Source organism: Protopterus annectens, chromosome 2.part0 (assembly GCF_019279795.1).
Source record: "Protopterus annectens isolate FY-2018-M chromosome 2.part0, PAN1.0, whole genome shotgun sequence".
NCBI lineage: Eukaryota > Metazoa > Chordata > Ceratodontiformes > Protopteridae > Protopterus > Protopterus annectens.
The window spans coordinates 944527728-944553147 of record NC_056728.1 but is presented as its reverse complement, the minus strand read 5'-3'; the positions used below and the strand labels follow the sequence as shown (position 1 = coordinate 944553147).

General features: G+C 37.4%; 1 long non-coding RNA gene across 1 annotated transcript in view; it reads left to right on the top strand.

Moving 5' to 3' along the window:
* Positions 1–16318: 16318 nt before the first annotated feature.
* The window catches only part of LOC122793315, a 116284-nt gene continuing 107182 nt past the window's right edge, over positions 16319–25420 (top strand). The window contains exon 1 of the long non-coding RNA XR_006363466.1: positions 16319–16462. This is a non-coding gene — a long non-coding RNA (uncharacterized LOC122793315). The remainder of the gene's footprint in view (positions 16463–25420) is intronic.

Here is a 25420-nt window from a genome sequence, read left to right as displayed (position 1 = left end):
TAGGGGTAGGAGAGCTGCAATCCCGACTCTTCTGGTATGAGAAAGACAGCTTGAAGAAAATACAAGGGGAATCAGGTACGTTAGCACGTACCTGATTCCCCTTGTATTTTCTTCAAGCTGTCTTTCTCATGTCTGCAGAGTCGGGAGTACAGCTTTATTTATTTTTTTTAATATAAAAATAAAAACTTGGACAATATAACAACAGAAAAAAGTCCGAACAACTGGACCTTTTCCTTTGGTATATTGTCTGATTTACAACGGGCACGCTGGCAAATCAGCGTGCAAGTTTGGGAATATTAATTGGGAGTCATTGTATAATAATGGTTTGTACCCATTTTGAAGTTTTAGTTTCAATGAATTGTGGTCTGAAATGGGCAGGAAGTGATTGAGAAATTAATGATTTTAGAGTATAAGTCATGGGCAGCAAATATTTTATCTATTCTAGTTTGGATACCAAATCTGTGATCTTGATAGGAAAACAAAAACAATTTATCTTCTTTAAATATGAAAGTATATGCAAGATGAAATGATTCTACCCACTTGTTTAAAGCTTTTGATACAGCATATGCACACAGCAGTCTTTTATTTGTAGTTTCAGGAATATCAAATATGCAGTTAAAATCTCCTCCTAATATTAAGTTGCCTGTATAATTATAGGAAATGGAATCCAAGTATTTTTTAACAGTTCCTGATCCAATGCCTGGGAACCAGTATAGATTGGCTAGGGTCCATATTCTGTTATTATATTTAACTATTACTAATGCCATAAGGCCTTCTTTATCTTCATACTTATAAATGATTTCTAGGTTAATCACATTTGTTTTCCATAAAATTGTTACCCCTTTTGTCTTTGTCTTATAAGTGGATTGGACCAATATCATATATTCCTTAGGATTCCGTTTGTAATTGTCATTGTTTTGAAATGAGTTTCTTGAAAGAAGACAATTTGTGCTTTGTTCAGTTTTAAATATTTCAGTAGATTTGATCTCTTGCTATGATTGTTTAAGTCATTGATATTTAAAGATAATAAAGTTAAATCCATCTTAGGTTATTTAGACTATATATTTTTGTTTTATTGTGACTAGTAAACATTTTCCTCTAATAACTATAAAGTATATGTTTGAGCTTTTAAAGGAAATTATCAGTTTTATACTTTGAGTGTTTACCAATAAAGTAATGTTTTGGTCAGGCATACTAAAAATTTTTTTGTGAAATAACAAATTTAAATTAATAAATGTTAACAAAACTAAGATCCGCACTAGCCAAGGAATGAAAATCATTCCTAATCAGATTATCACTCATGCCTTGACAATCCAGAACATCTGAGCTCCATAAATTGAATTATCATATGGAGAATATTTGTAATAGGAATAAGCAATATTTATATTATTTTGAACAGATATAGTGCTATTGTTGGTTAGACAAAATTCTAATACAATATAAATGTCTACTTATTGTATAAGCAATTAATATTTACATAAAAGAAAGATGACAAGCAATTCAATTATAGTAAAGTAGGATGCATCATATTACTTAATATAAATAGATGGCAGTAATATTTATACCTAATGTTTATAATACAGTGTATTTTACTGGCTATATCAGAAGTTACATTGTTTGCCAGCATTTAAGTAATCACTTTGTTTATTGCTAACTTACTTAAAGCATCAAGTTTGTTTTATGTAAACACTGATGAAAGTTATTGCATTTTAATTATCAGTACACCCCTCTTCTCCCCATTTCCTACACATAAGGATTTTCATATCTGTCATTTCTTATTATAAAATGAGTGAAATTATAGGTTAAAAACAACAAATTCACTTATAGTGATTAATGATTACAGGTTCCCTTTTCATATTCATACATTGCCATTTTATGGCATTTACTGAAAGTGTTTAGATTTAAATGGCAACATTCTATTTTGTATAATCAGCAAAAGTTAAACTGAGTGATTACAGTCAATTTAATACTATTTGTTCAGAATGTGATTGTTGACATTACTAGTTCAGGCTTCTACTGTTTCCCTTGAACAACTTTGTCAGTTTGATGTCATGTATAAAACATTTACCTTAGTAACAGCTTAAGTATTATGTATGGTCAAGATGTGTTACAAAACCACAATTCAAGTTAAAGCAATTATATGACTTGTTATGCACATTTACTTACATGAGAAAATCATCATGCTTCCCCTTGATGTTCAATATAGTGTATCTCATTTTTATTCTTATTATTAGCTCCTTCTAAACATGTTTATACAGTCCATAGACTTTAAATTATGAGACCCTTCTAGTTTCTTATTTGTTATAAGTATATTTCCATCCTTACATAAACACACATATCAGTACTTCAAGCACAGGCAATAATGCCCATCCAGTTTTGCCAGAATACCATTCACTAATTCATGTGGTGTGCTTCCAGGCTATTAAAATATCCAAACCAATATTTATTCTGTTCCATTTTACCAGCCCGTTCCAAGCAGTGGCTACTCTGCCAGTGAACCACTCAACACACCCTCCATTCCCACAGATATTTCCACTAAGGAAATCTGATGACTCTCCAGCACTTCTCGGCAACCCCAAACACCCCTAGAGTCAGCTATCCCCATGTACCCAACACGTCCGAGCAAGGTCACCTTTCAGATCATTGTAAAGAGTACTGCACAATACCAAGTGCTCTTAGTCTTTCACAGTAACTCAGATTTCCACTCTTATACAAGTCCTTAATGTGTTTGGACCAAAATACATTTTAAATATAAAATTGCGCTTATTATTTATTTATTTTTTTATCAAGAATCAACTTAATGAGCTAAACAAAGTGTTGGGAGACCATCATCAATATGTGTACATGTGGTTTAAAACAGCCCTTTTATTTTATATATATATATATATATATATATATATATATATATATATATATGTATATGTATATATATATATATATATATATATATATATATATACATGGAAACACTTCACATAATCGAATGACTGAAATCTCGAATTTCATATGGTCGAGACCATATGATCGAGATTTCAGTAAATCGAATATGTGTAGTGTTCAAAAATAAGAGTTTAATTACCTTAATATGTTACATGCACACAGAGGCAAGTATTGTTGTATGCTCTGTGTGTACGTAATGTTTTGTTTTGTGGTGTTGACAGGAAATGAGAAATCTCCCGTTTTGCGCTTCCGCATACAGCGCAAGACGGGAGATTTCCCATCTCCCCACTGTAGCGCAATCTTGGAATTGGTATATTTAAGTAGGGAGGTGTGGGGGGTGCAGGGGGGGCAAAGCCCCCCCTGCAAAAGCGAGATTTGTGTTTTTTTTTTTATTTGTTGGTTTCTCTTCAGAAGTTCGAGTTTCCGAAACTCAATCTTTTGGTTTCGGTTATTTGCAGTTTGAGATTTTGGTAATTCGAGCTTCTGAAGTGAATCCATATCTACATATACATATATATATATATATATATATATATATATATATATATATATATATTTTTTTTTTAAATCAAAAACGTCATTGCCGAGAATCATCTCAGGGTCTCCTCAGAGCCATTAAGCATTATCGTCACTCTGTCTCCATTACCATAGCAACCTGGTAGCATCTGTTTCTGTTAGTGTGTCTGTGTACTGCATACCAGAGGCTTGCGATGCACATGAAGCAAAGCTTCACTTCACTGCAACTTCAAGCCTAAATTCCCTCCCTTTCAGTGAGGCAGCAGCCAGGAAAAGAACAGAGAGCAAACAGATAAAAAAAAAAACTCCCAACAAGCCACCGCAACAAGAGACAATACACTTCTCCAGCCTTCCCATCTCTCACTCAGCAGACGTACAAACAAACAAACCATTCTCTGCCAAAATATTCCAAATCACAGTTCTATCCACCCCCTTCCCCTGGATCCAGGCTAAAACACCAAATATCTCTTCCTAATTCACAAGCATCAGTAAACCTCGATCAGAAGGCGTAACCCACACCTTCCCGGCGATGAAAATGGCAACATATCACAGCTGCATCCACATACACCATGTCAGGCTTAATCAAACAGCACTCAAAGCTCTGATACCTGCCATAATTGATATTAATTATCTTTAGACAGAATAATAATGACATTTGCACTAGCTGCCAGACACGGCTGCATCCACATACACTATATCAGGATTGATCAAGCAGCACTCGTAGCTGTGATACCTGCCATAATTGATATTAACTATATTTAGACAGAATAATGATGACATTTGTACTAAGAGCTTGCTACTATTATTTAACCAGGATATAGATGACATTTCTAAATCATACTTTAACTGAAGAAGGCATTAGTCTCCATGACAGCATTTTTTTGTTTATTTTCAAAACACTCTACTGTTACTGCTATTATATATGATCTTAATTTGTTACATTTGAGTCTGAACTCTGATAAATGGCACCTTGTTGAATTAGTTAATTAATTACTTAAATTATTATAAGTAAAAGCAATGAAAAATGAACAAGATAAGTATTTACTGAGTTCAACTACGGGAATAGAAACTTCTATGTTTGTATTACATGTTGCTTTGTTTGGCTTATATATAATGTAAATAGTAACCCATCTTGACCTACCTTTGTTTGTGAAGAATTATTGGACTCTGAACATTCTGAATAAATCATTACTGTTTCGCAGTTGTAGCTTCTTCTAAGTCATTAAAGGTTCTCATCTCATTGGCAAAAAGTATTTTTATCTTGGCTGGAAATGCCAGCTGTGCTTCAATGTTGTTTTGTTTCAACAGTTTTATTATTGGCCAGTATTAGTATTTTTTCCTTGGTTCTAGTATTCTGGAAGAATAATCATTGTCAAACCTTATCAGGCTTTGATTGTATTTTAAGGGTGATTTTCCCCAAGCAGATTTTAATATTAGTTCCTTGTCCAGAAATGGAAGAAATGTTATAACTATGGATCTAGGTGGATTATTTGTTGAGTTAGAAGCAGGTTTCCTCAGTGCTCTATGGGCCCTTTCAATTCCAAATGAAAGTCCCTCTTTCAAGTCTAAAAATTCAGGAATCCAGGTTGTTAAGAATGAAATAATGACTTCATCTTCAGTGTTTTCAGGCAGACCAAAGATCCTTGTTATTTCTTCTTTCCCTGTTTTCTAAGTCATCTATTTTGTTAAGCAGCCATGTATTCTGTTTAAGCAGAAATTCTTTTTGAAATTCTTCCTCTTTGAGTCTCCCTTCATTGTCATTTAGAGAAGTTTCTATATTTATTATTTCTGTATGGTGTTTCAGTAATAGTTCCTTAAGAGTATCAGTTAGTTTCTGAGAATTTAATTTGAGGTTTTCTAAGTCATTTTTAAAGCCATCCATCTTCAAAGATAGTTCCTGTAAGGTAGATGCCATCAATTGCAGTTCTTTTTTCAAAGCAGCATCTGGGTGAGAATTCCGTGAGTTGTTCATATTCAGTGACTCAATAAATCTCCAAGTTACTTGACAAGAACATTTTTGTATATCTCCACCAAAACTGATATTTATGTAGTTTAGTAGTTTATTTATAGATTCCTGACATTTTAAACTTGAAAATAATAACATTTTCCTATATTATTATACTAGTTTATGGAGCTCTCAAAATCCACTGCTCTCAGTTGGCCATCTAGGCTCCACCCCTGAAGATGGCTTTCTGGTTGTCCTTAGCATAGGTGACAAATTTTAATGTAGACTTGCTTTTGGAGGATTGTACTTTCCTTCTGAATTTGTTGTTGATTTTTTAGTTCTCATTTAAATGGTTAAGTTTGTTCTAATGAGCTACGAGTTGCTTTCTCTTCTAGTAGTTTGTTCATGCTAGGGTTCCACCACTGGCATTCATTTCTAAACTTGCCATTGTATTTGTATCTTACGGGGACTGATACTTCAATGCATATAAAAAGAGGATGGTATTTAGATAGTACAGCTTTCTTTTTAGGTAGAATGCAATTTAGTAATTCTTGTGTAATTAGTGCAACTTGCTTAAGAAGGGAGGGGTTTTTCATTGAAGCAATTGTGTATTGGTATATAAAGTTCATGGAATGAGTGAGTATGTTTATTCTGATGAAGTCCAGTGTTATTTGTGGATGAAAGCGCTAAATAAACAAGTTTTGTGGATTTAGCTTGGTTCCTGCTTTCTTTGGGTGTTTTCATAGTGTTCTTTGTGTCTTTGGATTACATAGTTACTAACCTTCTGCATCTCCCTCTAAAACACTTCAGTAAAAAAGGTGAAATGTTGCAGTATGAGGATAGGAGTTGTACTGCAGAGGCTGAGGGTTAGAGAAGGACAGAAGTTCAGGTTAATTTATTTACAGAGCAACGTGCCAAAACAAAACACGTCACTTTCATTGAATAAGGGACAAAGGAGTTGTTTTAGTATCTAATCATGCTGTAGTCTGCTGTACTGGTACAGCAATGAAGTGAAAAAAGTGCTAGTATTCTGCGGGCAGCATAAGGCTGTAAGGGGTACAGCATACTCCAATCCTGGGAGAAGTGCAGTTCAGTTATAACTTTACTAGAATCTGCTGGGGGACATCTAGTGATTTATATGGAGATTTTAAATGCACAAGGACTTTTATAAGTGAGAAAGTCAGGAGAAATGATAAGTGTAAGTAAAAGATGAGGTGTATAAGATGGAAATATCAAATGAGCCATTGATTAGTAAGGAGTGTGCAAGCCTTTGGGTAATGTTAAAAATGAGGGTGCTGGTTGCTGAAGAAGGAGGAGAGCAGATCAAACACCATGTTTCACCCTTACATGTGTGAACACTTAAGTGTGATTCTGTTTTGTCATATACCAATTCCAAGAACATGGTTTCCTCTTTCTCTGAGGTACAATGATCATGAAATTAGTATATAAAGGGATTACAGGCATGCTGAAAAGAGCACCATGTTGGTGGGTTACAGCAGCAAAGCCCACTTCCTAAAACTCTTTTATCATTACTACAATTTTGATGCTGGTTTGTTTTATTATTCTTAGTTTTTTGGTAAACTGTAGTTAAGTGCTTGTGCATTTGAGTGTCAGTCATTTGTGTGATCTCTGTTCCTCAGCCATACACACTTTTGAAGAAATTTTTAGAAGGTTGCCATTGAGGAACCAAAGTAATAGTTTATTACTATTCTTATTATTAGTAGTAGCACTGCTACTACTACCCCTGCTGAGCATCAGACTCTCTGTTAGTGTACTAGCCCATTCATTACACACACACACACCATCCAGTGTAACAGCCAACCAAAAGGGATTGTCATTGAATTAGCCATTAGCAAAAGAATTCTGAACAAATCCAAAAAATAACAAGGGGACTAAGGCCCAAAATAGGAACAGACTTTAAATAAACTTAGATAGTTCTTAGAATAACAGGTTTCACTTTACTGTGCATTTTCTGAAGGATATGAAGTCTGAAACTCAAATGTCTTCCATTATTTAGTTACTGCAATCCTCAGTGATTTGCCAGGAAAACAAAACAAAAATTTTGAGGGACAGACCAAAAATGAGACAAATTCTAGACATTTTATGAAATTCTGGACATTTGAGAGGTATGTCACTGTGGGATACAGTGGGCAGTTCTATGAAGTAACGTGAGCACCAATATACATCAGGCTGGATTCCTGGTGCACAGCTATAGGCTACAAAACTTACAAACTACTGAGGCTGCATGATAGATGCTCATTAACATTCTCTGCACAACAGAAATAAGTTATATCTCTTTATGTCTTGAATTCCACAAATGACATCAGTGCCACAATGTCAGTGAGTTATTGACTTATTTTGTACAAAGATCATCCCACAGTACCTTAGTCAACCAACTTATAAAACAAATGTACTCAGCACCAATGGCAATGTGTTATGGCTCTAATATATCTTACATTTTCATAGGTAACATGCATGCATAATTATGTGCATGTGCATCTGTGCACACAGCTTATATGCATACATATACACACTCACACACACACACACACATATATATATATATATATATATATATATATATACACAAATATATATATATATATATATATATATATATATATATATATACATATACATATATATATATATATATAGATATATATATATATATATATATATATATATATATATATATAAATATACATATATATAGATATATATATATATATTTATGTATATATATATATACCAATACATAAATATAAATATATATATATATATATATATATATATATATACATATATATATATATATATATATATATATATATATATACATATATATATATATATATATATATATACACACACATATATATATATATATATATATATATACACATACATGACTTTACCCAATCTGTACAAAGTACCTTATCAACTATATGATTTTTTTCCCCTATTTGTTGATCAGGTAAACACATAAGACAAATTATTTCTTTTTAAGGGCAACACTGGAGTACTGTCTGGTTACTCAACTTGCTTGGGGTCACACTGCAGGCAAATAAGGGGAAAGGAAACAAACCCCTTTACCCTGGGCATGGGGAGCAATTCATTAACAACTCAGAGCTTTGGTCTTCTGCAATAACTGCCAGACTACGCAGAGAGAAAGAGAAGCAATGCACAAAATGAAAAGGAGGAACTGGAGTAAACCAAATATATTAAGAGCATTCCAAATAGTTTAAAAGTGCTTTCATATGGTTTTATAAGAAAGAAGTTTATTACATTACATTTATTTGTGTTATGTGATACTTTGTGATTTAAAATATCCGTAACTGATTTTTGACAGATTTTGATTGCAAAGCTTTTTATCCTCATGGCCTCTGCTGAAAATGGCCATTTTTTTGGCCCAGTCGGACTTTTCCAGTAAACAAGTGTCAAATAAATGTGGCAGAATTTGTTGTCATCTTATTCTCATGAAATTTATTTATTTAATACTTCCTACAGTCATATGATAAAACTTAGCTATCAACTAAACTGCAATATAATTAAAGTGAAAAAAAATTCAACAATGGAAGCTGCAAAATGCAGTGCAAAAAATCAGTTAACTTCATGGTCAACAATTATACATTCCCCTTAATGAGAATAACTGGCATCATACAATAGATAATTTGAGGGGACCCATGCATTGGATAAAGCATTTAGGAGCTGCCTCTGTCCATTAGTAGTACAGGGGGCAGTCCTGGGGTAAATTTTCTGTTTCCCATCCTTAGATCTAAGTTACAATTGAATATGGACAGGGATAAACTTTATGTTGATGGGGATTCTGTTCCACAGCAGCGGTATCCTCTGTGAGATATACCTGTCCATCTAAACCATTCTATTGATATTGCAGAAGAGGTTTAGATCCCTAAACTGAGTATTTGTGATGCCATTTGACTTGCTGATGTGCAATAAATCAATCAGTAATGGGTTGGAGGATGCTTTGTATGCCAGATACAGGTTACCTCTTAGCAATCTAGCTAGGATATCGAGCATAGTGGCAGGACTTTGAGTCGATCCGTGTAGGACATGTTGTTTAGGCCTTGCATCCTTTTAGTGACGGATTTCTGTGGGAGTTCCAATTGTTGCATACATCTGGACAAATACATGCCACAGGAGGCATTATATTCAGGACAAAAGTGCTCAGAGTATAGGGGAACAATTACATCCCTAAATCTAGGCACAATATCTTTGTTTATAAGCTGTGCAATATAGAAGGACTTTTTTACAACAACTGAACAACTGGGTCAACTCTTAGACATGTATTGTCAATACGGTAGTTCCCTGTGGTAGATAACTTCCCAAAAGATACAGTAATGCATTTTTTGGCATTAAGTTTCAGTCCATGATTTTGACACCAGTTATTTATTTGAAACAAAGCTTCCTGCAGGATGGCTAAATCATTTGGGGATTCAATGACTGCTCCTAGCTTACAGTCATCTGCAGACTTACTCAGCCAGAGCCCTTTGGTATTGGCTTTTACTTCAGAAAAGTAGATGCCAAATAGGAGACGTAACAGAATGCTGGGGGAACTCACTGGTGACTGGTCTCCTTGTTGAGGTAACTTCCCCTGTTTTGATTATCTGCATCCTTCTTGTGAGCATGATGCCAAGTCAAAGGGTGAATTAGGTTTTTTTTTCCAGTTTATTTAGCTTTTCTATTATGCCTGAGTGGGGAATTGTGACAAAAGTTCTGACCAGGTCGACATATGTGGTGTGTACCCTTTTGTCTTCATCCATTGCTTTGGTGACCTTTTCAAAAAACTCCAACAGGTTGAGTAAGCATGACCTGCACTTCATGAATCCAAACTGATACAGATCCAGTGTATGGATGTTCCCTATGTCCTGACTGACTAATTCCATGAGAAGTCTTTCCATGGCTTTGCACATGAGACTGGTCAGACTTATGGGTCTGTAATTGCCTGGGTCTGTTGAAGTTCCTCCCTTATGCAGGAAATGACTGTAGCAAGTCTGCATTTGCTTGATACAAAACCTGTGTGGAGGTTGAAATTGAACAGTGTTGTTGGGGGTGTGGCTAAATCATGCTTCATGCTATTTTATTTTTAGGACCCATCGATTCAGTATTTTTAGCTTTTGATAGCACTTTTAGGAGTTATGTGACAGCTGGATGTGAGGTAGTTTTAGGTATATCTTGAAGGACAGACAGAGGGGAGACAAGGATAAAGTTAGAGCTAAATTTATCAGCCAGTAGGTTTGTTATATGTTTCAGCCTGAGTGTAGGTAACATCCTTCACAATCAGCTCAGAGCATTGTTGCATTGTGCTTTTGAGATTATGAACTTAACTAAAACATACCTTGTGATTGTTTTTGGACTGGGTAGCTATTTTAGTCTTAAACTTGCCTTTGGTGGATTTTATTATGCTCCAGAGTTGTTTATTTCAGTGACAAGGGATCTAACATTCTAGAAATTACTCTTCTCACTTTTGGTCAAAATTCTTTTACTTTTATTATAAAACTTGTTGATATCATGGTTCCAACATGGGGGTTCATTTCTGGGTTTGCCCTGCACTTGGTTCTATGGGGTACAGCTCAATCTATGCAGCTGTTTACATGCTGTTGTGGTGTACATTTCTGTGTTTTCAGTGGAGTTAACTGGGTATGGTGTGAATTTGTAGCTTGGCAATTTGTCACTTAGGAGTAGGTAGTTTATCTTAAAGAAATTTGTAATGGCAACTTGAGTGGAAGGGATCTCTGGTTTCAATTTTATTTTGATGGAGACTGCTTTACACAAGTGACAGTGCAAAATATTCTCATATCACAAAGGAAGATCCAAGATGTTATTCCCCCTAGTGAGTTTTCTGACTAATTGTTCCAAGACATCTGTAGTGTCTACACTAGTGAGGATATCATTCTACATTGTGCAACTTAAACAAATTTATGGCATCTAGGTCCAAGGAAGTCACTGTTCCCATATATATTCAACACTCATCAGACCTATAATTGAGTAGAATGCCCCCTTTGGTATGTACCTAACCAGGCATATCCAGCAAATGGAATGTCCACAAGGTTCCTCACTAAAAGAATATAGGGTGTAAGTAACATGTCCTATGGAGACTGCCTCAGTCAGAGCCTTATCCCTGTATTATGTCTCTGCCTGGCATACAAGACATTGTCAGACCCCCACCCTAATGGACCTCCTGTATATCCACAAAACAAACATTACCCATTCTAAAGACTAAAACCTTGCCCATGATATAAATATTACCTGCTGGAGAGACAGGTATACATCCCAGAGAGTACCCCTTCTCTGGAACAGGCTGCCCATCCAAGTGAAGCAGAGTTTGTCTCTAACCCAATTCAAGTGTAACTTGGATAACTGGATGAGGAACAGGAAATTCATCCCTGGCTTGGCACTTATATCTCCAATGGACATACACAGCCTCTAAATGGTTCATGTTTTACCTCCCAAGCACCTGCTTACACTTATCAAAGGTACCAGAACTTGTCAGTGATTTGAGATGAATGGCTAGGCTTAAAAAGGCCCTTGTAGTCATTACCCTAGTAAACACCTATGAACAAAGTCAAGGAATCTCTGTGCTTGTGCACTAGTGGTGGTATAACTTTTCTAGTCTAGCGCTGGATAGTTTAGATCACCTATGCAAATGGTACTGGTTTTAATATTTAGTGATTCTAGTTCCTGTAGATAGGCATTGTGGCTTTCTTTTGTCATAGCGGGTGTTTTACAGCTATCCAATATATGGTACAGGATCTTTCTGATGTATGTTTGCACATAAAGCCACTCTTGTACATCACGCTGCTTTATGAGCCTTGAAGTGAGTCTCTTATTGATGAAGAGTGAGACACCACCACCTTTTTTCCTCTTCTGTTAAGTACTGGTCAAACCGAGTATATCACATATTTTTTTATACATGTGTACATTATATACGTTTTCTCAGTATGATTTTTAGATCCCCAAGCTTATCTAGTGTAATAGTTTTAACAAACACTCCACTTGCCAAACAATAAGAATACTGTAAAATATATTTTAACATGTATTGTGCACTATGTTTCTATACTTGGTTATTCACAGGATCATAGGAGGTTACTAGGCTATTGGCCCTGAGGCCCTTATAAGCCTAGCCAAGAGTTTAGCCAAGTCAGCACCCAAACTTTGAAAGAAAAGCAAAATGCATTTACTTATTGAAATGGGTAGGAAAAGGGGTGAGAAAAGATGAGGGCATTTGTTGTTTGTCTATTCCAAAGGTGGCAACCCTAGGTGCAGGGAAATACCTCTAAATTAGAGGGCATTTAAGGTTAGAATGCTTGAGCATATAACATAAATCAATAATAAGAAAGATCTTTAGCTACTCATTTTAAATGTTTTCATAACAGCAATAGTGAAGGATTACAGGGTACTATATTAGAGAAAGTTAAAGTATCAGTGTTTGATGAATGTTTTGTAAAAAAACGGCTTTTGACAAAGGAATCCCTTTACATTCTGAAATGTAATACTCTGCATCCATATGGACTCAATGAAGAGTTAAACTGGAAATACCTTATTTAATTACTTGATTGTTTAATTGAACATAGTATATGAGGCAAGTTTTTGTGATGTGCTTATACTCCTTGAAGGCTTGTGTGGTGAGCCGAGACGTTAGAGCTGAGCTATAAGTTTTTACAGTTCTTTTTTTAAATAAATTATTGGTGGATTCACTGGCTGGTTGTTCTTTTTCCTCTTGCATTGGTGGTTTCATTAAATACCTCTAAATTGTCCAGAATTTTGCAGAATATCCCAATTTGCCTCATATTTTTGTTCTGTCCTCTCTTTAAAAAAAATTACATTTCTGGTACATCAGTGAAGATTGCTATCAAGTCACAGTACATTTCAAACGTCCAGATTTTTGTTTCATATTTTTGGTCTGTTTCTCATAAAATTTGTCTTTTTCTGGCAAATCATTGAGGAATTAACTCACTAAATAATGACATATTTCAGTTTCAGACTTTATATCCTTATATACACATGCTAAAGAAACTTTCTACTTTATAAGAGAAATGTTGAAAATATGTTCCCGATTTTGGGCCTTGTCCGCCCATTATTTTTGTCTTTATCCACATTTCTTTGCATTTAGAGGTTGACAGGGATGTCAGTCACTAATGCGTGGCATTAGTTTCATAAGTCTTATTGTTTAGAAAATGCATGTTAATGCAAAACATCTTGTCCTATTAACTTTTTAACTGAAGTGGAAAATCTGTCTCAGATTTCGCTTCCCCGACAGCTTATTTTTGATTTTGTCAAATATTCTTCTATAAAGATATTAAGATGTAGGGGGGGTGATGTATACTAAAAAATACAGAAATATAAAAATATTAAACACAATTCAGAAATGAGGGGTGAAGAGATCACAGGTACTAGGTACAACCCAACACCCTAATGATGGGCGATTTCAACTACCCCACCATTAACTGGGAAAACTACTCATGTACCAACTCTTTTGCTCAACGTTTTCTGGAATTCATAAATTCTAATGCCTCGGATCAACTTATCCACACTCCCACCCAGGGGCAGCAATATCCTAGACCTGGTCATTACCAACAAGGGTGACCGGTGTTCCACACCAGACGTCAATTCATTGGTCAGATCCGACCACAAGCTAATTACCCCAGACATCCACATCCCGCCCCCATTAGGGAAACCACCGTAAAAAATGTCTCCAAAGCCAACTTCACGCTTATCAAGACAGAAGTGGCAAACTTCACAACACCCATGCAGACAGACAATAGGGGTACGACTGTTGAATCCTACACAAATGCACTTTATAAGCACTTACACAAGTGCATGGATCGTGCTATCCTCCAAAAATAGGAAGCCAATCTGGTGGCCCCCTGCCATAAACAAACTCTTCAACAGAAGAAAGAAACTGTTGCAAAAAGAGTAAAATCCCATGACTGGAGGAACTCCCTGGTCAACCTCAGTAAGAAGCTGAGATCCCTCATAAAATCCTCCAAACTAGTTACGAAAACAAAATCGCCACTGATTCTAAAGACAACCACAAGGCACTCTACAGCTATGTCAAGAATCTCAATGGCAACACTCAGATCTGCTCTGAGTTACAGCACAATGGCACTAAATATACAGAACCAACTGATATTGCCAGCATCCTGGCAGATAGGATCAGTGCTAACTTTACCCCCTTCTCACCCCCTAAAGGGCCCATCTCTATACCAGAAGAATGCAAAGTTCCTGTAATCACGGCTGCACAGGTAAAAAACACACTCTCCAAAGACAAGAACAAAGCATCCATGGGACCTGACAACATCCCAGGCTCCGTTCCACATGAACTACAGAACGAACTGGCACTCCACCCAAGTACCATGTTCAATCATAGCCTCACCTCAGGCTTTGTGCCCACTGAATGGCACACAGCGACGGTTATCCCACTCCACAAAGGGGAAGCCAACATACAAAGCTATGTCAAACCCAGAGCTGTTGGACATGCTCCACTTAAAGAAATCCCAGTCCCTCCGAGCTACACACTCTAGGGACCTAAACCTTGTCACCACAATAAACAGAACATGCTGGAGGGATAGATTCCTGTCCCAGAGACTTCCCATACTCTGGAACAAACTACATATCTATAACAAACTCCTCACTAGCATTCTTCAAGAAAAATCATGATGATTAGATGGGAAATAGGAAATTCACCCCGGGGATCACTTCTGTGGCTCTGCTCGACAGGGGTACAGGAAAATAATTTTCTTGGGTGGCGAAAGCCAGGGTACCTTTTCGGCTAGCCTTATATAGGCCCTAGCCCATATAGCCCATAGCCTAGTATCTACCTATGAACCCATGAATTCATTGTGCATGAATAGTCCAATGTAGTGATAAATCTGAATAAAGAAATAAGTACTCAATATTTATATCAGTCCACCCCTCTCAACTGTACCTCATTACCAAGAACATACCTAAATTTGTGCATTAGACTAATTTGGCAATGCTCCATAGTGAATGGGTCTGTCACACGTCCATTATGAAGACTTTTTGTGTTACAAATAACCATGACATATTATATAAAATCTTGTCAGGTCACCGAAAGAACTTTTTGTAAATAAAAAGATCCAGTTAACACCTATGCTGCAAACCATAACTCTCAACCTCTTACATCAAGAAATCTGACAAAGCCATAGTAAATAGTGGGACAAAGGCACAAAAATAGGGAACATTTTTAAATACTGCTCTTACAAACTTAGAAAGTTGCCGTGATAACTTTTGCATTAGCATGAATTTTCTGAAGGCTATGAACTTGAAGTCTGAAACTCAAATGCCTGTCATTATTTTCTAACTGCAATTTGCAATGATTTACCACTATTTGGCCAGAAAACCACAAGTTTATGAAAAATGGACCACAAACATGAGGCCAAAACCAGGACAGTTTGCGAAAATCTGTACAGTTGAGAGATACGCACTTCCAGCTGCGGAGGTTGCTAGCGTTCCACATGTTGCCCATTTATCCCACATCATAAGTAACACTCCTCACCATATAGAAGACGAAAGCTTGAGACATATGTCTATTACACATCATTTAAGGGTTGTTTACGTTGGTCCTTAACAAGTGTAATGGAGCTAGGAGCGACTGGGGAAAATCAAAGTGCTGACTACGGTGAACTTACACGGCTGCAGTTAAGTAAGGTTTGCCATAGGTATGTATTTTCATTTTACTTCGTGACATAATTATTTTAAAAAATAACTTCCCGATTAACTCAAAGGAATACCATACTAGTACCCTTACACTCTATTTTGTATTGGACGCCACAAACTTTGCAAAACTTCTCCCTCACAACTTCCTTCACGTGAGTAAAGCGTGTTTTCCCATTCCCAGTATTATTTTCATCGTCACGTGCACCATGTTTTGGATGGCAAAAGCTGCGGAAATTCTTTCACATCTAACCTGCTTTTCTAAAACAGAGCTTTTCCCAGCATTCTCTTCGGTCCCATAGTCTACTGTCGTGGGTAGAAAGCAAAATGGTTCCTCCTGTGCAGGTTTCCCCTCTCATTAAAGTAAGTTTTTTTGGAATGTTCATTTATTTTATGGTGAAACTTGTGAATAGTATTGCTATAAGTTATGTTAGCTGTGGTATATTATTATTTTGTGGGTGGTTCGTGTTTGAGAAAGCAAGTGTTTCAGAAGGTCAGGAGGATTGACATTGAGTTTGCGGATGTATACTGAATGAAAAAGGATAACTTACTTATTCAGTAATGTTGTAGGAGTGTACACTGCTTCTTTATTCAGGTTTAATTTTCTTTGGATCAGGACGATCTCCTAATTCGGTCGCTGTTTATTTAAAAACCCTACTTGCATTTTTAGTGTTGATTTTAATTTAAAAGGATTGGAACACTGACCGATGGGAACCTGCGTTTTTCAGGCTCAGCCCAGGGATATTAAGAATAGCCTAATAGGGTGAAATCACACAAAATAAATCTAATGTACAAGCAAAGTAGACGAGTCTTTGCAGTATAGTTATTGAGAATGGACGTTTATAATGTCCTTAAGAAAACACACAGACTGTTGGCAAGCAATGTTTCAAACGTGCTTGCTAAGCTGGGGTATGGCAGTCGAAGGTAAAGGATTGAAAAATATAAGTCGTAATGACTTGGCGAAGGAGAAAAGAATCAGTAAAAGGGCAGTTAGTCTGGTTCACTGTTGACATTATGGGGGCCCCTAACATGTTTCGAGTTTGGATCCTGGGAGCTCCAGCTCTCCACTTCGTTATCTAGCCACTCGTCACCACTAACTTCTCAGTCCGTAGCTTCCTATTCTCTCCTACGTCATTTGATCTAGTTCTTCCACTTTTTGGTACATGCAAGTTTCTTTGCTTTAGGTAATTTTTGTACAGGTACAGTTCATTCTCGAGTAACACAGATATGCTGGCAAACTTGTGAACGTAGTCCATACTAGGGTAGCCAGCTACACAGAAAGCAGCCACTCTTGTCATCATTCATACCCATGTCTGTTAATGAGGTCCATTTGATAAGCACCATGGTAGTCCTACAGTATTAATCGTGCCGTTGCCTGTTACCTGAGGATTTCCTTTCGACTGACCAACAGCCATTCATGGAGTCATTCATGTACAAATTAAGAATAGTTTGTAAAAATAAATAACTTGAATAACGGAGGTTCTGAAGTCACCACCTCAAGATCTCAATTTTTGTTCAGTTATAGCTTTACTGTAGAGGTAGATTAGAAAAATTGCCCATCTTATTTATTAGGTATTCAAGGTTGCTGTATTAGCTTTTGTTGGTTTGCCAAACATAACAAAAATAAGGCAATTTGTTGTGGTTGTTGGGGCACCCAGGGACTGTAGGATTCACTGGCCCCTAAAACAGATTAACAGGGTAAGTGAAGAGAACTTAGCCTTGCAGGTTGTAGAGGGGAGAAAAGTTTTTTTTAAGGCAGTGTGTGAATATTAAGTGGGGAGGAATTATTTTGTTGAAGATAGAAGTCCTGCCTGGGTTTTAGTTGCTTAGCAGGAGTTCAGAGTTAAAGTAATGAAATGAGGGGTGTGTCTGTGTTGTTCTCCGATGTTGCAAGCAATTGTAAGTGGCCATATTTTATAAGTGGGTTTTAAAGTTGCATCTAAGTTTTGTGTAAGAAGATTTTATCTCTTATGGCTGTTGGGGACAGATTCCCATACATAGGTTTTTGTCGAATTAAGGGTTTATTAAAATGGGAGCACTTTGTGGTTGGACATTTAGGGAATAAGCACTAACAGGAAACCATTCATCTAGATGTTAGAATGAACTTGAATTCAGACGTTTGAAAAGTAGAGAGTCTAAAAGTAAGTCGGGCCTTTGCTGGCTTGACAAACCATTTGGCTTTTTTTGAGAATGAAATAATAGTGTTTGTGGACTCGCATATTCTGTTTGAGGTAGTTTTGTAATGATTTTAAGACTTTTTTTAAGAGGTGGAGGCAGTGGATTCATGTTGATTGACAGCATTACATGCAACTGCAGTCAGCAAAGAAATCTGCCTGAAACAAAGCAAATGAACATTAAAGGAAGTATTTTTTTCAGGAGAGCAAGTCTCCCTATGTTCTTGTAAAAGTGTGGGAGTGAGGGAAGCAAGTCCCCAACAGCCCCCCCAAAAAAAAAAAAAAAACGTGTAGACAGTCTTCAGGGTTGCACAATAGTGAAAGGATGATGTTTTGACAAATTTCACTTTCAGCTTTTGGCAAAACATGTCCGTGTTAATTGACATTGACACATTCCCGTAGCAGTGGTGGGTAATCAGTATTCTAACAGTAGTTGCAGACTCTTTTGCTGTTCTAGCAGCTGAGGAAAGAAGGTAGGAGGAGGATTCTCAGGACTAGTACAGTAATTAGATCTTAAACTTGGTTTCTTGGATGTGATATCAGAAGAATGTTCGCTTTTAGTAGCCACAACCCTGGGTACTTGCGGAGTTATGAACAAGGATGATCTAGCTGGGAGTCTGTAATAGCTTTTGAACAGTACCCAAAGATCACAAATTTGTTTTTTGTAGAGTGAAGGATACCACCTTTTTTGGAGTCAAGAATGAGTTTCCCTCAAACAAGCCAATTTGCAGCAGATGCAATATCATTTTCTAGTTGGAACGTTTCTGCTTATTTTGCGATCATGTAGTCAACCATATTATTGGCACACAGTATTTAGGGGAGATTTAAGTATCGTTTGGAAGTTTTAAGGTAGAGTGAGAAGAGGATTTGGGAAAGACTAATTCCTAGGCACCCCTTTTTGAGGTGGTATACAGAATCAGATGTGGTCTTAAACTTTTAGGGGCTTTGAAACTAATTCCTGTAGCTGTAAGAAATGGAAATTTGACTGCAGTAATGGGTAAATTTAATTATTTATTTATTATTTACTTTACATTTGTTAACCGGGATGGTCCGACTGCGGAGGCCTGGGGAGAAAAGCTCCAACAGAGTTACATTGATAATTAGGTACAGTAAATGAGCTGAAAGAACTTAACAAAAACATAGGCTATTTACATACAAGTACAAGACTGCCATTACTATTTCTGAGATTATTACAAATGTAACATTATAACATATTAGCAAGGACGGTAGGCAGTATAATGACATAGAGTTAGACAGGATACATATTTCTTTATCACAGTATACAAAGTACTTCTCATCTTAGCTAGTTGTTTATGTTTTAGTTAATGGCACAGAGCTAGTCTGGGTTTGAGCAAGGACATAGCCAGTGTGACTTGAAGTGGAGTTTTAGACTATTTTTGAATTGACTTGGAGAAGTTGCAAGCTTGATGTTATTTGGGAGAGAGTTCCATATTTTACCAGTGGTGTTGGCAAATAGCGCGTCACCACCTAGGTTGAGAGATTTAGTTGTTTGGACAAGGAGTCTGTTTGCTGAGCGAAGGCAGCTTAGATTGGAGTAGGGAGTCATTAAGTTTTTTAGTGCTGGGGTATTCTCAGGTTGTTTAAGGATTTTGAAGGCCTCTATGAGTTGGGACTGGTGAAGAAGGTGTGGGAATTCTATCCATCCAAGCTTTTTCAGGTTAGTACAGTGGTGTGTTCTGTAGGGTAGGCCTGTAACGAACCTGGCAATGTGATTATAGCAGGATGAGAGCTTGGCCAGATCAGATTTGTTAAGGTGAGTGAGGACAGGAGAGGCCTATAGTAGGGTAGAGAGAAGGTGTGAACGGGCTGTGGCTGCCCTGGCATTCGGGGTAAGGAAGGCTTTAATTCTATATAGGGTCCCAAGTTTCTTGTTGACTGACTTAATGGCTTGGTTGATATGTATATCAAATCTGAGTTTATTGTCAATGTTTACTCCTAATAGCTTTGTATAGGTGTCTGGGGAGATGATGGTCCCATTATTGGATTTTATAGTGAAGTTTTCAGTCGGAGATCTATTGGTTGGGTAGAAGAGAAGTAACTTGGTTTTGTTTGGATTTAAGATCAGGAGATGGTTGGCAAGCCAGTTTTCGACTTTGGTGAAGCTATGTTGGGTGGTAGTTAGTAGATTTGCAAGAGAGGCATTGGAACATATTATAGTAGAGTCATCTGCATATTGAATGTAGGTGGCTTCAGGGATGACTGTTTGGATGTCGTTTATGAAGACTGAAAAGAGGAGAGGTCCTAATATGGAACTTTGAGGAACTCCTATGGTATTTGGTAGTAGGCAGGAGAGCTTGTTTTGCCACATTACTGCTTGTTGTCTCCCAGTGAGGTAAGCTTGAAACCAGTCAAGGGCTGGAGTATCTAGATACAGGGTTTTAAAGTATATAGAAGTAACTGATGGTTTACCATATCAAGGCTTTCGATAGGTCCAGGAAGAGAGCGGAGGATATTTTTTTATTATTCCGGTTAAGATTAATGTTTTCAGTAAGAGAGGAGGGCAGTGGTTGTACTATGATGGGGTCTGAATCCATGTTGAGAGTCTGTGAGTAGTTTATTTTGGGTTAGATAGAGCATTAGTTGGTTGTGCATGCACTTTTCCATAATTTTGGCAAGTGGTGATAGTATGGCTATAGGTCTATAGTTGGATAGTTCTGTGGATGAACCTCCTTTGTGGAGTGGAATAACATAGGATATTTTCCAAATTGAGGGGATTGAGGCCTCTGTTATGGTTCTGTTAATTAGGATTGAGATAGGGTAGGCTATGACATCTGCAGCAATTTGCAGGTATTCAGCCGGCAGAAGATCGGCTGAAAGGGTGGTTGGCGTCAGTTTTTTCAAAAGGGATCTGATAAAGGATGTGGACACTGGCTGGAAGTTAAAAGAGAGTGGTGAGTCGGGTATAGTGTTTATAGAAGTGTGGGGAGGAGAAAGTTGGTTAGTTAATGACTGGATGGTTTCTGTGAAGAAAGTATTGAATGAATTGGCTATATCTTCTTGGCTCTTGTCAGATAATGTTCCTGGGGTCGGAGTAGTGGATTTGCCTGGTTGGAGAAGTTTATTTATGCCTGCCCAGTACTTTTGAGGGTTATTCTGATGTTTATGTTGCAGATTGTAGAAGTAATTTTTCTTATCTAGTATGATGGCTTTTTTAGTCTCATTTCTAAGTTGTTGGAATTTGATACGATCTAGGGGTAGTTTGGTAGTGCGCCTTTTGTCCCACGCTTTGTCTCTAGTTGTTATTTTGGTTTTGTTGTCTGTTAGCCAGGGTGCTAGTTGAGTTTTAATTCTTATTGAGCGTTTAGGGGCATGCGAGTCAAGTATAGTAAGGAATGAATTGTTAAATGATGACACTGCCTCATCAAGGGGAAGGAACTTTAGTTTTGTCCAGTTAAATGATTTGAGTTCAAGTTGAAATTTAGTTGGGTCAAAGTTTTTCTTGGATCTGATAGACCTATAAATAGGTAAGCTTGTACAATTAATTTTGTCTTTCATGATGTATGTGAGCAGTCATGATGTATGTGAGCAGGTGATCACTAAGATCATTAGGGAGAGTTCCAGACATGTAGTTCTGGGGATGACTGTTGGTGAGTATCCAGTCTAGTATACTCTCTTTTTGGTTATTGTTACCTGTACGTGTGGTAGATGATATTATCTGAGAGAATCCATGTAGGTTAACAGGGATGGGGTTGGACTGTACTGTGCATTGGTTCCAGTCAATATTAACATCGCCCAGGACAATGGTTTCTTGAGGGTAGTTGTTGGCTATCCAATGTAGAATGAGCTCTAGTGTTTCTACATTGTTCCCAGGGGGAATATAGGTGACAATTAGGTTAATGCCCTTATGATTATTTAGTAGAATTTTTAGAGCTAGTATTTCAGCGTTAGAGACCTGGGGTGGTTGTATAGGGTTAGTTATGATGTTAAGTGTGCTATTATATAAGACAGCTATTCCACCTCCTCTTTTCTTTACTCTATCTGCCCTAAGTATATTGTAACCAGGAGGCAGGATCTCATTGTCTTTGGTTGATGGGCGGAGCCATGTTTCAGATAGACACATTATGTTGGGGAGGTATGTGGCTAGTACAGCATGCAGGCTATGTATCTTATTGTTTAGGCTTCTAATGTTTAAGTGGCATATTAGGAGGGAGTTGACCAGTCGGTGGGAGAGTGGTGGGCTGGTAGGATTTTGAGTTAAGGTTGGGCCTGGATTAGGATGGATGTCCCCATCTTTGGTTATGTTTTTCTTAGATACGCTAGTAGTCTAATAACTTTGAATAGTAGTTTTAGTTCATATTTGGATTTTGGTGTTGATTGGAGTGTTTTTAGAAGCAAGTGGTTGGAATTTATAATTTTGGGGTAGTGTAGTAGTGGGCAAGTTCCAGTCAGTGGAGCTAGCGGGGTCTTGGTTTGGCATTTTTGATAAGAGAAACCTACGAATGTGAGATTTTTATAGCTAGTAAGAAAGTATGGCAGAATTAAGAGTGGTAAGATAAGAGGAAGGAGTTTATAATTATTTATAGACATGTTATATGTCATCAATGGGTGGGGTCAATGTGCTTCAGAGGAATAGTAGTGGTTAAACAGTAAAGTGGCGGGGGGGAAATTGGAGAGGAAGTTGTGTAGGTTGGAGAGGAAGTAGGGGTGTGGCCTAGTGGCTATAAATGTAGACACAGTGGGGGTGGGTGGGATAAGGGGGCAGGGAGGGGAGCGAAGCGAGCCAGAGCGTAGCGGGGCTAACCCAGTCCCAGTGTTTGGTCCTATGAGTGGGGTAAATAGTCTGATAGTGTAAGTAAGCAGATTGGAGTACAGGCTTGAAATTCAACATAAACATATACAGTTGTAAAGTGTCTAATACAATTCAACATAAATAGGCATTTACAGTTGTAAAACACTTACTGGAGAGACACTGAGCCTTCATGGGGCCTGTAGCAGAGTGGATTGTAGTTTTACAAATGGTGCCTGCCACAGGTAATATTTATTAACTCTGGGATTGTCTTAAGGTAATAAACAGGGAAGGGAGGGAGAACAAGGGTGTGAGCAGGCAGTTCTTTGTACTGCTGCTAATGAGCCAAAGCAAGACAAGTATGTGTTAAGAACAATCACAATTGACCAAGGACTGCTCTGAAACTGTAAGTCTTGTCTTAATTTCTCAGGTGGAAAACCAGGATAACCTTGTATCAGTAGGCTACTGTAGTATAGTTTAAATAAACAAACACTCAGTATTGATCAGTTATTGATACTATTTGCTAACAGAAGGGAATAAGAGAAAGTGGAAGGTGTGTGTGGTGGTGGTGGGGGGGGGGGCTGCTTACAGCCAAAGCACAGTGCTCTCCAGGGGAAAATGAAGATTGGCTCAAACAGTTAGACACATACTCAAAGTTAACTGTAGCTGTTTGCAGACAGTTCAGACCCGGACTGCACTTTTCTTATAGGAATGTTAAAGGTGGTACCGGAGTTGAATACTTAAGAGTGGTGTTAGGTTGGAGAGACACTGAGCCTTCATGGGGCCTGTAGCAGAGGGGATTGTAGTTTTACAATTATTATATATATTTACATAATATATATATTATATATAATAATGTTTACATTATTTTTCACTTGGCAACTTGTTTAAATAAAAATGTAAGCAGTCAGTTTGTGATACATAATCAGGACTACAGAATTGTTTTGAATGCATGAATCTAAAGTATTCAGTTGGTAGGGGTGAATTCACTTTATTTTTTACTTGTTGGATTTTGTTAGGGTGAAATGATTTATTTAAACATTTTGCAGGCATGCATCCTGTGTCCCACCACAACCATTAACCTGACTGCTGCTGACATTTAACAGCAAGGCTTGCCCTTCAAAGTCAAAAGATAGGTAGCTGGCTGCATGTGATACAGCATAAAGACTAGACTGCGGAGAAGGGCTAGGGAAGAGTGGAAGAGTACACGTTTGCCAAGACTTTTTTTCCCCTCTTTATTTTTAAGGAGGACATTGCCGGAAAAGCAGCTGATAAATTCAAGTCATAATAAGCTAGACAGTGACATGACTGAACAAGGAGCGAGTTTGGTGGTGTAACATTTGTATATGTTGTTTAATTGGCACTTGTAACATTGTTTGTAGACCCATAAGTCCTGTGGACTGTTTTGTGTGAATGTAAGGAGAAAGTGTTAGAAGTCACCACATCTGTTCATGGTTACTCCTCCTTGATGGGAAGTTGCAGTATAACAGCATATTGTAGGTTGTCTGAAGACTACAGCATGATTAGGGCTTTACTTTTAAGGTTCTAGGTTATATTTAGGGGTCTTTGCCGCTTGAGTCCACTACCCAGAAAGGTTGAAAAATGAATTTCTAGTTCACCTAACGGGCGTAACTTGTTTGCAAGAAATTAGTTTCTCTCATTGTGAATGAGTTGTCCTTATCCAGTAAATGTAACCTTCATCTTATGGCTTGTTTCATATTTTATAGTTTTGACTGTCATCCGGCACAGTCAGTATCTGTTAACTTGTTTGTTTTTTAGTGTTAGTCTAATTTTATTGTAGATGGGGCGGCCACGGTGGTGCAGCAGTTAGCGTTGCTGCCTCACAGCAAGAGGTTCTCTGGTTCGATCCTCTGCTGGGGTGCCTTCTGTGTGGAGTCTGCATGTCCTCCCTGTGGTCGCGTGGGTTTCCTCCGGGTGCACCGGTTTCCTCCCACATCCCAAAGACATGCTGTAGGCCGATTGGACACTCTCTAAATTGGCCCTAGGTGTGAATGTGTGCATGTGTGTGCCTTCTGTGGAAGGTTGGGCGCCGTGCTGGCAACTCAACACTGTAAAACTCCACTGCCAATCATGAGTGGACAGGAGATCCGCTGTGGCGACCCCTAACCAGGAAAATCCGAAAGAAGTAGAAGTCTAATTTTATAGTAGATAAGCACAACTAGTTTACAGACCTCTACTTCCACTGGTGTAGATTGTCATTCTTCTCATATCTTCATTCAAGCAAGTCTGTCCATGGTTCCTTCTTAACAAGGCATTTTGAGCTATAGTTTGTGAAATTATGCTTGTTATTAGTAATCAATTATCTTATCCCCCCAAAACTGTTTAATAAAAAATTTACATTTAATAAAAAAATACATTTATTTCAGCTCCATAGCAGCT